The sequence below is a fragment of the Scyliorhinus canicula genome, chromosome 16, assembly GCF_902713615.1.
Source record: "Scyliorhinus canicula chromosome 16, sScyCan1.1, whole genome shotgun sequence".
In the NCBI taxonomy this organism is placed as follows: Eukaryota; Metazoa; Chordata; class Chondrichthyes; order Carcharhiniformes; family Scyliorhinidae; genus Scyliorhinus; species Scyliorhinus canicula.
The window spans coordinates 1,101,894-1,114,357 of NC_052161.1; the positions used below are offsets into that span (position 1 = coordinate 1,101,894).

The following is a 12,464-nucleotide window of genomic DNA, read 5'->3' on the forward strand; positions in this document are numbered from 1 at the left end:
TGGCCACACTGCCCACACCGATCCTCCACCCCCGGAAAGACTGAATCATCCTGGACACCATCATGTGGGCCCTGTGCACCACCTTAACTTGGGTAAGACTCAACCTGGTACACGATGAGGCCACATTCATCCTCCACAGAGCTTCCCTCCACACTCTCAATCCCCAACATCCTTTCCAACTCCTCTTCCCACTTGCACACTCCCTCTTCATCAGCTCCTGAAGCATGTCTGCAACCCCGCCCTCCCTAATTCCATCCTCAGACAGAATTATCCTGCAGCAGCAGGGAATGGCAGTATTGTAAACGACGGCACTTCCTTCCCAATAAAGTTCCTGACCAGTTACCGGAACCTATTCCCCTTTGGTGACTGGTTTGTCTTCTTGAGCTCTTCCAGGTCTATTCCACTGCCAAAACAGAATAAAAGGTATTTAAAGAGCATTCTACTGTATTCAACAATATTTATACAGTGCCATTACTGTAACAAAAGGTAGTTCACAGAGCGTTATAAAACAAAATACGAAACTGAGCTACATTAGGAGATACTTGGCCAGATGATCAAAAGCTGAGGCAAAGAGGTAGGCTTTAAAGAATAAAGGAGGAGAGTGAGGGAGAGGGGCAGAGAGGTACAGGGAGGGTGTTGCAGAGCTAAGGGCCCAGGGGCTGGTTTAGCACAGTGAGCTAAACAGCTGACTTGTAATGCAAAACAAGGCCAGCAGCGCGGGTTCAATTCCCGTACCAGCCTCCCCGAAGAGGTGCCGGAATGTGGCAACTAGGGGCTTTTCACAGTAACTTCATTGAAGCCTACTTGTGACAATAAGCTATTATTATTATTATTATTATTATTATTATTATATTATTGTTATTATTATAATGAGGTATTTCAACTTGCACATGGATTGGGAGAGGCAGACAAGCACTTGTCAGAAAGGTAGTGAATTTCTGGATGTGTCTGGGATAGTTTCCTTTAACAATATGTTCTCGATGCAGCAAGGGGACAGACAGTATTAGATTGAGTTATGAGTAATGAGCCAAGTTTAATTAATAGCCTAACTGTGTGCAGACATTTATCAAATGGTGATCATAACATGATTGAATTCAGTGTAACGGAAAGTGAAAAGCACGATTCAGATACTGGAATTTTAGACTTGGGTAAGGCTGACTTTAACGGGATGAGACAGAGACTGTCCACCGTATACTGGGAAGATCGGGACGGGAGTCGATGTTTATTTAAGCAATTGAAATCTTTTCGCTTTCTTTTGTAATTAGTCAAATCTGCCACCTTACCGGAGGCATGAGCTGTGGATATGAATGAGTTATTTGCATGCTGTGAGCACCGTCTGAGCACAGTGTTGTGCAGCAGTTTATCCTTCAAATGATTTGAAATGTACTCCAAACCTGGCAGAAGATCTGTGCTGACTGAGTTGGAGGAGTTGTGGAGGATTTTAACTTTGCACCTCCTTATCCTCTGAATGGCAGATTGCTCATAACCAGGTGCCCTTCATTGTTTACATCTTGGCTGTCCCTCTGGGTGGAGGATCACCTACTGCCGTATTTCTTTGAGTTCTGAATTGGCTAACAAGTCCAACGCATGACCTGCATTGGAGGGTTGGATAGATGGGTTGTTCCGAGGGTTGTACCAATGCCTTGTCTTTACCTCTACATGTTTCTGATCCTCTCGAGTGTTCAATCTCTTTCTGAATAACCTTCTCCATTTTGGTCACAAGGCGGGGGCTCCCAGGAGTTTGCTGTTTAGGAGTCCTTTGAGGACATCCCTAAAACAGCCTTCAATGTAAAACAATGTTGTGCTTTGCTCTCTGTGTAAAGGGTTTACTGGGGATGATGTGCTCCTTACACTGTAAACTCACAGGAATGAGTTCTGACAACTTGAGGCACATCTTTCTTCACACCATCTATGCCAACCCGACGCTCTCCTGTCAACTGGTGAAACAATACGCCTTAAAATAAGATATCATGAAGTAAAAACTCCTCAGTTTCGCATCAAGAGCAGTGTTTTTCCCAGACATGGATCATGAGCCAAGACGTTGATTGCTCTCCGCTAAATTAAGGAGGTTAAGAATTAGCTACTAGTTGGAGTGGCAGCTTCGGCATAATTTGTTATTTATTGGGTTACCCCAAAAAAGGACTTGGGTGCTAACTGTGGTAACCCTGAGGGGTCATCAATAGGTGAAGCTCATTCCCCATCTCTTTGACCTGCCTTCAAAACTATGGGGAGTTGTATTAGAGTTCCAAAGAAGAGGCAGTAGTAGAGGCGGGTACAACTTTGTCTTTTAAAAAGTATTCAGACAGTTATATGGGAAAGATGGGTATACAGGATTATGGGCCAATTGCAGGCAATTGGGACCAGCTTAGTGGTAAAAACTGGACGGCATGGACAAATTGGGCCGAAGGGCCTGTTTTCCTGCTGTAAACCTCTATCCGAGTCATATTCGACTCAGAACATTTTTTTTTGAAATAATTTTTATTGAAAAATTTTGAATTTATACAACAATAACGCACCATAGTAAAATACCAAAAATAACAATAATATTAGCAATCATAAACATTCGCCCCACCTCCATGAACAACGCAGCATTTTAACAACACAAATTAACACAATATAAAGTTACAGAATAGAAACTACAAGAAGGAACCCCCCCCCCCCGGTTGCTGCTGCTATTGACCCAGTTACCTATCTTTGAGCCAGGAAGTCCAGAAAAGGCTGCCATCGTTTATAGAACCCTTGTGTTGATCCTCTCAGGGCAAATTTGACCCTTACCAGTTTTATAAATCCCGCCATGTCACTGATCCAGGTCTCCACACTTGGGGGCCTCACATCCTTCCACTGTAGCAAGATCCTTCGTCGGGCTACTAGGGACGCAAAGGCCAGGACACCGGCCTCTTTCGCCTCCTGCACTCCCGGCTCTACCGCAACTCCAAAAACCGCGAGTCCCCACCCTGGTTTGACCCTGGATCCAACCACCCTCGACACCGTCCCCACCACCCCCTTCCAGAATTCTTCCAGTGCTGGGCATGCCCAGAACATATGGGCGTGGTTCGCTGGACTCCCCGAACATCTGGTGCACCTGTCCTCACCCCCAAAGAACCTACTCATCCTAGTCCCGGACATGTGGGCCCGGTGCAGCACCTTAAATTGGATAAGACTAAGCCTCGCACATGAGGAGGAAGAGTTGACTCTCTCCAGGGCATCCGCCCAAGTCCCGTCCTCTATCTGCTCCCCGAGTTCCCCCTCCCATTTAGCCTTAAGCTCCTCCACTGACGACTCCTCCACCTCCTGCATTACCTTATAGATGTCCGACACCTTCCCCTCTCCGACCCACACCCCCGAAGGCACTCTGTCCATCGTCCCCCGCGAGGACAGCAGAGGGAATTCCTCTACCTGTCACCTAGCAAACGCCTTTACCTGTATCTGAACATGTTCCCTTGGGGAAGCCCAAATTTATCTTCCAGTTCCCCCAGGCCCGCAAACCTCCCGCCAATAAACAGGTCCCTCAACTTACTGATGCCCACCCTTTGCCACCCCCTAAATCCCCCATCCTTGTTCCCCGGGATGAACCGATGATTGCCACCCAGTGGAGCCTCCATCGAGCCCCCTGTTTCCCCCCGATGCCGTCTCCACTGTCACCAGATTCTTAGGGTCGCCGCCACCACCCAGGCTCGTACCTCTACATGACGTCATCTCCATTCTTTTCCGTGCCGCCCCTCCCCCCTCCATCACCCATTTACGTACCATTGACACATTGGCCGCACAATAGTACCCCAGAATGTTGGGCAGCGCCAGCCCGCCTCTATCCCTCCCTCGCTCCAGGAACACCCTCTTCACTCTCGGAGTCCCATGTGCCCACACAAAGCTCAAAATACTGCTAGTCACTCTCCTAAAGAAGGCCCTGGGGATAAAGATGGGCAGACACTGAAAGAGGAACAAGAACCTCGGAAGCACCGTCATTTTGACGGACTGTACCCTCCCCGCCAACGACAATGGCAGCATGTCCCACCTCTTGAACTCCTCCTCCATCTGACCTACAAGCCTGGTGAAATTATGTTTGTGAAGAGTCCCCCAGTCCCTGGCCACCTGCACCCCCAGGTACCTAAAGCTCTCCCCTGCCCGCCTAAGCGGGCGCCTACCAATTCCTTCCTCCTGGTCTCCAGGGTGCACCACAAACACCTCACTCTTGTCTAAATTTAATTTATAACCTGAAAAGGTCCCAAACTCAGCTAGCAGCTCCATCACCCCCGGCATCCCTCCCACCGGGTCCGCCACATACAGTAACAGGTCATCGGCATACAACGACACCCTATGTTCCTCCCCACCTCGCACCAAGCCTCTCCACCTCTCTGAATCCCTCAACGCCATCGCCAGCGGCTCGATTGCCAGTGCAAACAACAAGGGGGACAGGGGGCAACCGTGCCTGGTCCCTCGGTAAAGCCGGAAGTACTCCGACCTCCTCCCATTCGTGGCCACGCACGCCATCGGGGCCTCATATAGCAGCCGTACCCATCTAATGAACCCATCACCAAATCCAAACCTCCCCAACACCTCCCATAGGTACCCCCACTCCACTCTATCGAAGGCCTTCTCCGCATCCAGCGCCACCACTATCTCTGCCTCCCCCTCAATCGCTGGCATCATGATGACATTCAACAATCTCCGCACATTCGTGTTCAGCTGCCTTCCCTTCACAAAACCTGTCTGGTCCTCGTGCACAACCCCTGGCACACAGTCCTCTATCCTGGTGGCCAGGATTTTTGCCAGCACCTTAGCATCCACGTTGAGGAGAGATATGGGCCTGTATGAACCACACTGCTGGGGGTCCTTGTCCCTCTTTAAAATTAACGAGATCAGCGCCCGCGACATTGTCGGGGGCAAAGTCCCCCCTTCCCACGCTTCAATGAGTGTCCGCACCAGCAAGGGGCCCACTAGGTCCACAAACTTTTTATAAAATTCCACCGGGAACCCATCCGGCCCCGGTGCCTTCCCTGACTGCATCTGCCCGATCCCCTTAACTAGCTCCTCCAGCTCAATCGGCGCACCCAACCCCTCCACCTTCTCCTCCTGCACCTTCGGGAAAGGAAGCTCGTCGAGGAACCTCTCCATTTCCCTCCTGTCCCCCGTTGGCTCCGACCGGTACAGTTCCCCGTAAAAGTCCTTGAAGACCTCATTCACCTCTACTCCCTTCCGCACCACATTCCCACTCTTGTCTCTCACTCCAGCAATTTCCTTAGCCGCATCCCGCTTGCGGAGCTGATGAGCCAGCATCCTACTCGCCTTTTCACCATGTTCGTACACTGCCCCTTGTGCCTTCCTCCACTGTGCCTCCGCCTTTCTACTGGTCAACAAATCAAATTTAGCATGCAGGCTGCGCCTCTTCCCCAACAGTCCCTCCTCTGGTGCCTCTGCATACCTCCTGTCCATCTCCAGCATCTTTCCCATCAGTCTATCCCTCTCGCTCCTCTCCCTGTGTGCCCGAATGGATATCAGCTCCCCACGAATCACTGCCTTCAGGGCTTCCCAGACCATCCCCACCTGAACCTCCCCCGTATCATTCACCTGGAGGTACCCCTCAATACTTGCCCGGACCATCCTACACACCTCCTCCGCCAACAACCCCACATCCAACCGCTACAACGGGCGCTGGTCCCGCACCTCCCCCATCTCCAACTCTATCCAATGCGGAGCGTGGTCGGAGATTGCAATGGCCGAATACTCGGCCTCCTCCACTCTCGGAATCAGTCCCCTACTCACCACGAAGAAATCTATCCGAGAGTAGACCCTATGTACGTGGGAGAAGAAAGAGTACTCGCGTGCCCTCGGCCTCACAAACCTCCATGGATCCACCCCACCCATCTGATCCATAAACCCTCTCAGTACCTTGGCCGCCGCCGGCCTCCTACCCGTACTCGAGCTGGACCGATCCAGTGAAGGATCCAACACCGTATTGAAGTCCCCCCCCCCCCCATGATCAGACCTCCCGCCTCCAGATCCGGGACCCGTCCCAACATACGCCTCATAAAGCCCGCATCGTCCCAATTTGGGGCATACACACTAGCAAGTACCACCTTCTCTCCTTGTAGCCTGCCCCTAACCATAACATAACTACCCCCCTTATCTGCCACCACCTCCGATGCCTCAAACAACACATTTTTCCCCACCAGAATCGCCACTCCCCGGTTCTTCACATCCAACCCAGAGTGGAAAACCTGCCTCACCCACCCCTTCCTCAGGCGGACCTGGTCCGCCACCTTCAGGTGGGTCTCCTGAAGCATTGCCACATCTGCCTTTATCCCCTTCAGATGAGCAAGTACCCTTGACCGCTTCGCCGGCCCATTCAATCCTCTTGCATTCCAGGTGACCAACCGGATCAGAGGGCGTCCGCCCCCCTCCCCTGTCGACTAGCCATAGCCCGTCGACTGCCCGCCCCAGGCCAGCATTCCCTGCCTGACCCAGTCCCCACAGCGACAACACCTCACCTCTGTCCCCCCTGACCCTACCAACAGCAACCCGGTATTCCCCTTTCCCCCCCCCCCATCCCTACCCCCCCAGGCTAGGAACCCTCCCAGCCGCGAAACGTCCTCCATTGTACTTCCGTGGGTCAGCTAACTTCTGCTGACCCCGGGAACTCCCGCCAATAACCCGACCCCTCCCAAAGTGGGATCATCCCCCAATCTATCCCTCCTCCAGGCACCGCTCCAGCGTGGGGAAGAACTAGTTAAGGCCCCGCCTCCCCCCGTCATCGTCTCCGCCCCCCCAGCCCCGCAGCGTGGGAAACCAGAGGAAAGCCCGTGCTTTCGCACTGCCCCACCACACCCTTCTGACGCAGCTCCCAAATACCAGCCCCACTCCATACCCCCAACCCGACATAGAATACAACAAACCCCCCCAACCCTCTCCGCAAGATACAAAACTCAAACAATGCCCCACAGCAAAAAAAAACATAACAGAGTAATGCCCCCATAAATAACCATATCAAAATTGCAAAAGTACAAAAAAACAAAAAAAGGAAGAACACAGCAACAGCAGAAACCAGCAATAAAGCCTTACAACCGACCCCCCAACCCCTAGTTCAAGTCCAGTTTCTCCGTTCGCATGAAGGCCCACGCGTCATCCGGGGAATCGAAATAATAATGCCGGTCCGAATAAGTTACCCACAGGCGCGTGGGCTGCAACGTTCCGAACTTTATCTTTTTCCTTTTCCTCTTTCTTTTTCCTCTTTCGTCCGATTAAATCCAGACCGCCGCTTAGCCACCTCCGCACTCCAATCCTGGTACATCCGTACTACCCCATTCTCCCAATTGCTGCTCTTCACCCTCTTGGCCCAGTGCAGCACACACTCCCGATCACTGAACTGGTGGAACCTCACCAGCACCGCGCGCAGGGGTTCGTTCTCCTTGGGCCTCCTGGCCAGTACTCTGTGTGCTCCCTCCAGCTCCAAGGGCAGATGGAAAGACCCGGCCCCCACTAGCGAGTTCAGCATTGTAGCCACGTAGGTTGTCAGGTCCGACCCCTCCGCAAGGCCCAAGATCCGCAGGTTTTCCGCCTCATGCGGTGATCAAGCTCCTCGAAGCGTTCCTGCCACTTCTTGTGGAGAGCCTCGTGCTCCTCCACCTTACTCACGAGGACCACGGCCTCCTCCTCTCGTTCAGTGGCCTGCGTCTGCAACTCCTTGATGGCAGCACCCTGGGTCGTCTGAATCTCCGACAGCCTTCTGTTCGTTTCCTGCAGAGAGCTCAGTACCTCAGCCTTGAAGTCTGTAAAGCAGCGCAGGAGAGCAGCTTGTTGCTCCTGGGCCCACTGCTTCCACTCCTCTGGAGCTCCGCCGGTCGCCATCTTGGATTCCTTCCCCCGTTTTTTCTGGGGAGCTGCTGCCGTTTTTCCCCCCTTTCCACTCCGAGTTCGAGTCATGGACTGCGGGGAAAGTCGATCAGCACACCTTCTCCCACCGGGAGACGTCGAAAAATTTCGGTTTTGGGCTCTAAAAAGAGCCGAAAAGTCCGTTTAAAACGGGAGCTCCCAAATGTGTGGCTTCCTACGTCATCGCCGCCACTGGAAGTCCCGACTCAGAACATTAACTCTATTTCTCTCTCCACAGGTGCTGCCAGACCTGCTGAGTTTATCCATCATTTTCTGTTTGTATTATATACGGAGAGTGACATGTTGGCCGACTTTAGCAGTTTGCATGATGGGTGGAGTAACGTCTCAAGTTTAAAAGGTTTTCTGGTGCCTTTGTTGGAAACTGCAGTTTGAGTGTTTAAGGAGAAAATAAATGAAAAGTTCCGAGATCTGAATTTTACTAGACGGTGAGGGGGGCTCGAGGCATCAGGAGGGGGGTGTGGGCTTGAGGCATCAGGAGGGGGGTGTGGGCTCGAGGCATCAGGAGGGGGGTGTGGGCTCGAGGCATCAGGAGGGGGTGGGCTTGAGGCATCAGGAGGGGGGGGTGGGCTTGAGGCATCAGGAGGGGGGTGTGGGCTCGAGGCATCAGGAGGGGGGGTGTGGGCTTGAGGCATCAGGAGGGGGTGGGCTTGAGGCATCAGGAGGGGGGTGTGGGCTTGAGGCATCAGGAGGGGGGGGTGTGGGCTCGAGGCATCAGGAGGGGGGTGTGGGCTGGAGGCATCAGGAGGGGGGTGTGGGCTCGAGGCATCAGGAGGGGGGGTGTGGGCTTGAGGCATCAGGAGGGGGGTGTGGGCTTGAGGCATCAGGAGGGGGGTGTGGGCTTGAGGCATCAGGAGGGGGGGGTGTGGGCTTGAGGCATCAGGAGGGGAAGCCAATGTCTTGTTGCTGCCACTAGATATTCTCAGCAGTGGGGTGGGGCTTGTCAGGGTAGACACGGAGGTTGTTTCCCTTGGCTGTGGAATAGGGAACACGGGAAATAGTCTCAGCTTATCAATCATTTAGAACTCAGATGAGTTTATTTGCTTTGGAATTCTCTATCCTGGACAGCTGTAGATGCTGCATCATTAAATATATTTAAGACAGATAGATTTTAGATCTGGGAATTGTGGATATGGGGGAGGTAACGGGAAAGTGGAATTCAAGCCAAAAACCAGCCGCGATCATATTGAATAGTGGAGCAGGTTCGAGGGACCCTGTAGTCCACTCCTCCCATTTCTGCTCTGCGTGGTCCAGTACTGAACGGAGGTGGACAGCCGATTAACGGCCGCTTGTTGCTCTAGTGAGGATTTAACCAGCACCGGGACAAGCCCCTGCCGTGTGGGGTTCCCAGTGTTGGCGGCTTTCCATCGCAGACCACACGAGGGGCCTCCATTTTACCCACTGTGCTGCTGCAGTTTGAATGAGCTGTGCACCATCATTCTGCCCGTTATTGTTTTTCAAATGTTTATCTACTTTTCTAAGCTGTTATGGATTCTCTCCCACTGTTGTTTGTGGTCGGGCATTTAATGTCCTAATCAGACTCCGTGTAAATGAATAATTCTCTCAACATCCTCTTTTGCTCCTTTGATGAGGAAAGTGATGCCCTTTAGTTACCTGTTCAATAACTAACTGAAATAGTTTTTCTATTTCATGTTTTTGGAAACTTTAATTTAAAATAGATCTAATTGAAGAAGTAGTTTGTTAATCCTGCACTCCTCTGCTCTTTTGAAAGTGGCTCAAGCGGGGCTTGGGGGTTTGAAGTGCTGGTTTTTTTGAGGTGCGTTCTGCTGGGGCTGGGCCTCCTCACCATCCCAGCCCTATCTGCATCAAATTGTTGTTAGAATCCAGCTGATTCGCCAACGTTGTTTCAGAGAGGATGAAAACTGCCAACCTCACCTGGTCTGGCCTTTATGTGACTCCAGTTCCATCCCAATATGATTGGCTCTTAGCCTTACAACAGCCCTACCAAGCTCCGAAAGTGTATCAAAGCTCTGCCAAGACCTAACTGCAGTGGTTCAGGGAGGAGGAGCCCACCCCACCATCAATTTAGGATAAATCTCAAGAATGAATGATTTAAAAAGCAGGTATTTTCAAGGAGAGTTTTAAAGTAATGTACAATAGTATGAGATCACTTTGTGTTGAAGTAATTGTCTGTGTGACGACATTTCTGTATTTTTTTCACTTGGCTGAGTTAAGCTGCTAGACTGGGGAACGAATTAGCCTAAGCCGGCTGGAGGAGGCCCGCCTTGCCCCTTGGGCTGGTGAATCTGTGACAGCCGGGTGTGAGGCAGTGCCTGGGGTTTATGCTGCTGCACTGGGAGTGTTTGCTTGTCAAGCTGAGAAATCTGAACACCAGCCAAAACTCTGTGTTTTGAACACCAGCTGGGGTGTAAACAGTGAGAGAAGGTGAGATAAACAACAAGGGTTAGTTAGGCGATCGCAAATTATTTTCAAAACATCTGTACATTGTAGAAGGCAAGGAAACCTGTAGTCTGGAAAAAATTAAGTTAGAATAGGAAACGGCGTGATTGATCTTGGTTTCAATTTGTTGGCGATGAAAGAGAATCAGAATAGCTAATAGGCTGCCAGATTTGGAAACTAGAGGACCACTAAATATAGTGGGGATAAATATAGAGAAAGATTGTGTGAAAGAGAATGATTGAAACTGGAGAGTGTTGCCAAGATTTCCTGGTATCCTGGCCAGGTGTGTGCGAGGTGACAATGCCTTGTATGGATTTGTTTTTCATAGATAATTAAATTGTCAGTTGGGATATCCTTTACAACTGAAACGTGGGTGTTCACTTGAATTCAGAAGACATATTGAGACCAAAAAAATAATTAACTGAATAAAGGATTGATGCAATGAGAGGTTGCAGCTGTTGGACTTGAGATAGGAAAGAGGTATTGCCCTTGAAAGTAATTGAAATCAATAAAGATTTTATGCTGCGGTGTAGGACTTGCAGAAGATCAGGATTCGGCCAGTTGCACTGCTAACAAACTAGTGATTTTGTCACAAGGTTCAGTGATTAATGTGGAGTAAATGAGCTAATGTATTGGGGGAAAGAATAAGCAGGCAAAGCATCACACTCTGAATGGTAGGACTCAGGAAAGTACTGAAGATCAGAGGGACCTTGGAGTGCATATCCACAGATCCCTGAAGGTAGCAGGACAGTTGATAAGGTGTTTAAGAAGGCATACAGGATACCTATCTTTATTAGTCAAGGCATAGAATACAAGAGCAGGGAGGTCATGCTGGAACTTTACAAAGCCCTGGTTAGGCACAGCTGTGTGCAGTTCTGGTCACCACGTTATAGGAGGGATGTGATTTCACTGGAGAGGGTGCAGAGGAGATTTACCAGGATGTTCCCTGGGCTGGAGGGTCTGAGGTATGAGGAGAGATTGGATAGTGTGGGACACTTTTCCTTGGAGCAGGGAAGGTTGAGAGGAGACCTGGTAGAGGTGTAAAAGATTGAGGGGCATCGGTAGGTTGGATAGGAAGACACGTGGAGTATAAGACTAGGGAAATTATGCTGCAACTGTGTAAAATGTTAGTGAGGCCACGCCTGGTGTATTGTGTTCAGTTTTGGTCTCCTTACCTGAGAAAGGACGTACTGGCGCTGGAGGGTGTGCAGAGGAGATTCACTAGGTTAATCCCAGAGCTGAAGGAGTTGGATTACGAGAAGAGGTTGAGTAGACTGGGACTGTACTCGTTGGAATTTAGAAGGATGAGGGGGGATCTTGAAATGAAATGAAATGAAATGAAAATCGCTTATTGTCACGAGTAGGCTTCAATGAAGTTACTGTGAAAAGCCCCTAGTCGCCACATTCCGGCGCCTGTCCGGGGAGGCTGGTACGGGAATCGAACCGTGCTGCTGGCCTGCTTGGTCTGCTTTAAAAGCCAGCGATTTAGCTTTGTGAGCTAAACCAGCCCCATCTTATAGAAACATATAAAATTATGAAGGAATAGATAGGATAGATGCGGGCAGGTTGTTTCCACTGGCGGGTGAAAGCAGAATGAGGGGGCATAGCCTCAAAGTAATGGGAAGTAGATTTAGGACTGAGCTTAGGAGGAACTTCTTCACCCAAAGGGTTGTGAATCTATGGAATTCCTTGCCCAGTGAAGCAGTTGAGGCTCCTTGATTAAATGTTTTCAAGATAAAGATAGATAGTTTTTTTGAATAATAAAGGGTTATGGTGTTCGGGCCGGAAAGTGGAGCTGAATCCACAAAAGATCAGCCATGATCTCATTGAATGGCGGAGCAGGCTCGAAGGGCCAGATGGCCTACTCCTGCTCCTAGTTCTTATGTTCTTATTAGTAGAGGGTTCAGGGGGCATAGATTTAAGGTAGGAGATGGAAAGCTAAGAGTGGAGTTGAGGAGAAACTTGTTCACCCAGAGGGTGATGAGAGTCTGGAACTCGCTGCCTGAAAAGGTGGTTCAGTCTGAAACTCTCGTAACGTTTAAGAAATATTTAATTTGTTCACTTGTGCTGCCACAACCTCCAGGGCTGGAAAATGGGATTAGTGCAGTCAGATCTTTGTTGGCCAGCGTGAACATGATGGGTCGAATGGCTTCCTTCTG

General features: G+C 50.5%; 1 protein-coding gene across 5 annotated transcripts in view; it reads left to right on the forward strand.

The window, feature by feature from the left end:
* Positions 1–12,464, forward strand: part of LOC119950933 (cytosolic purine 5'-nucleotidase) — a 108,258-nt gene that overhangs the window by 45,259 nt on the left and 50,535 nt on the right. The gene's annotated exons all lie outside the window — the stretch shown is intronic.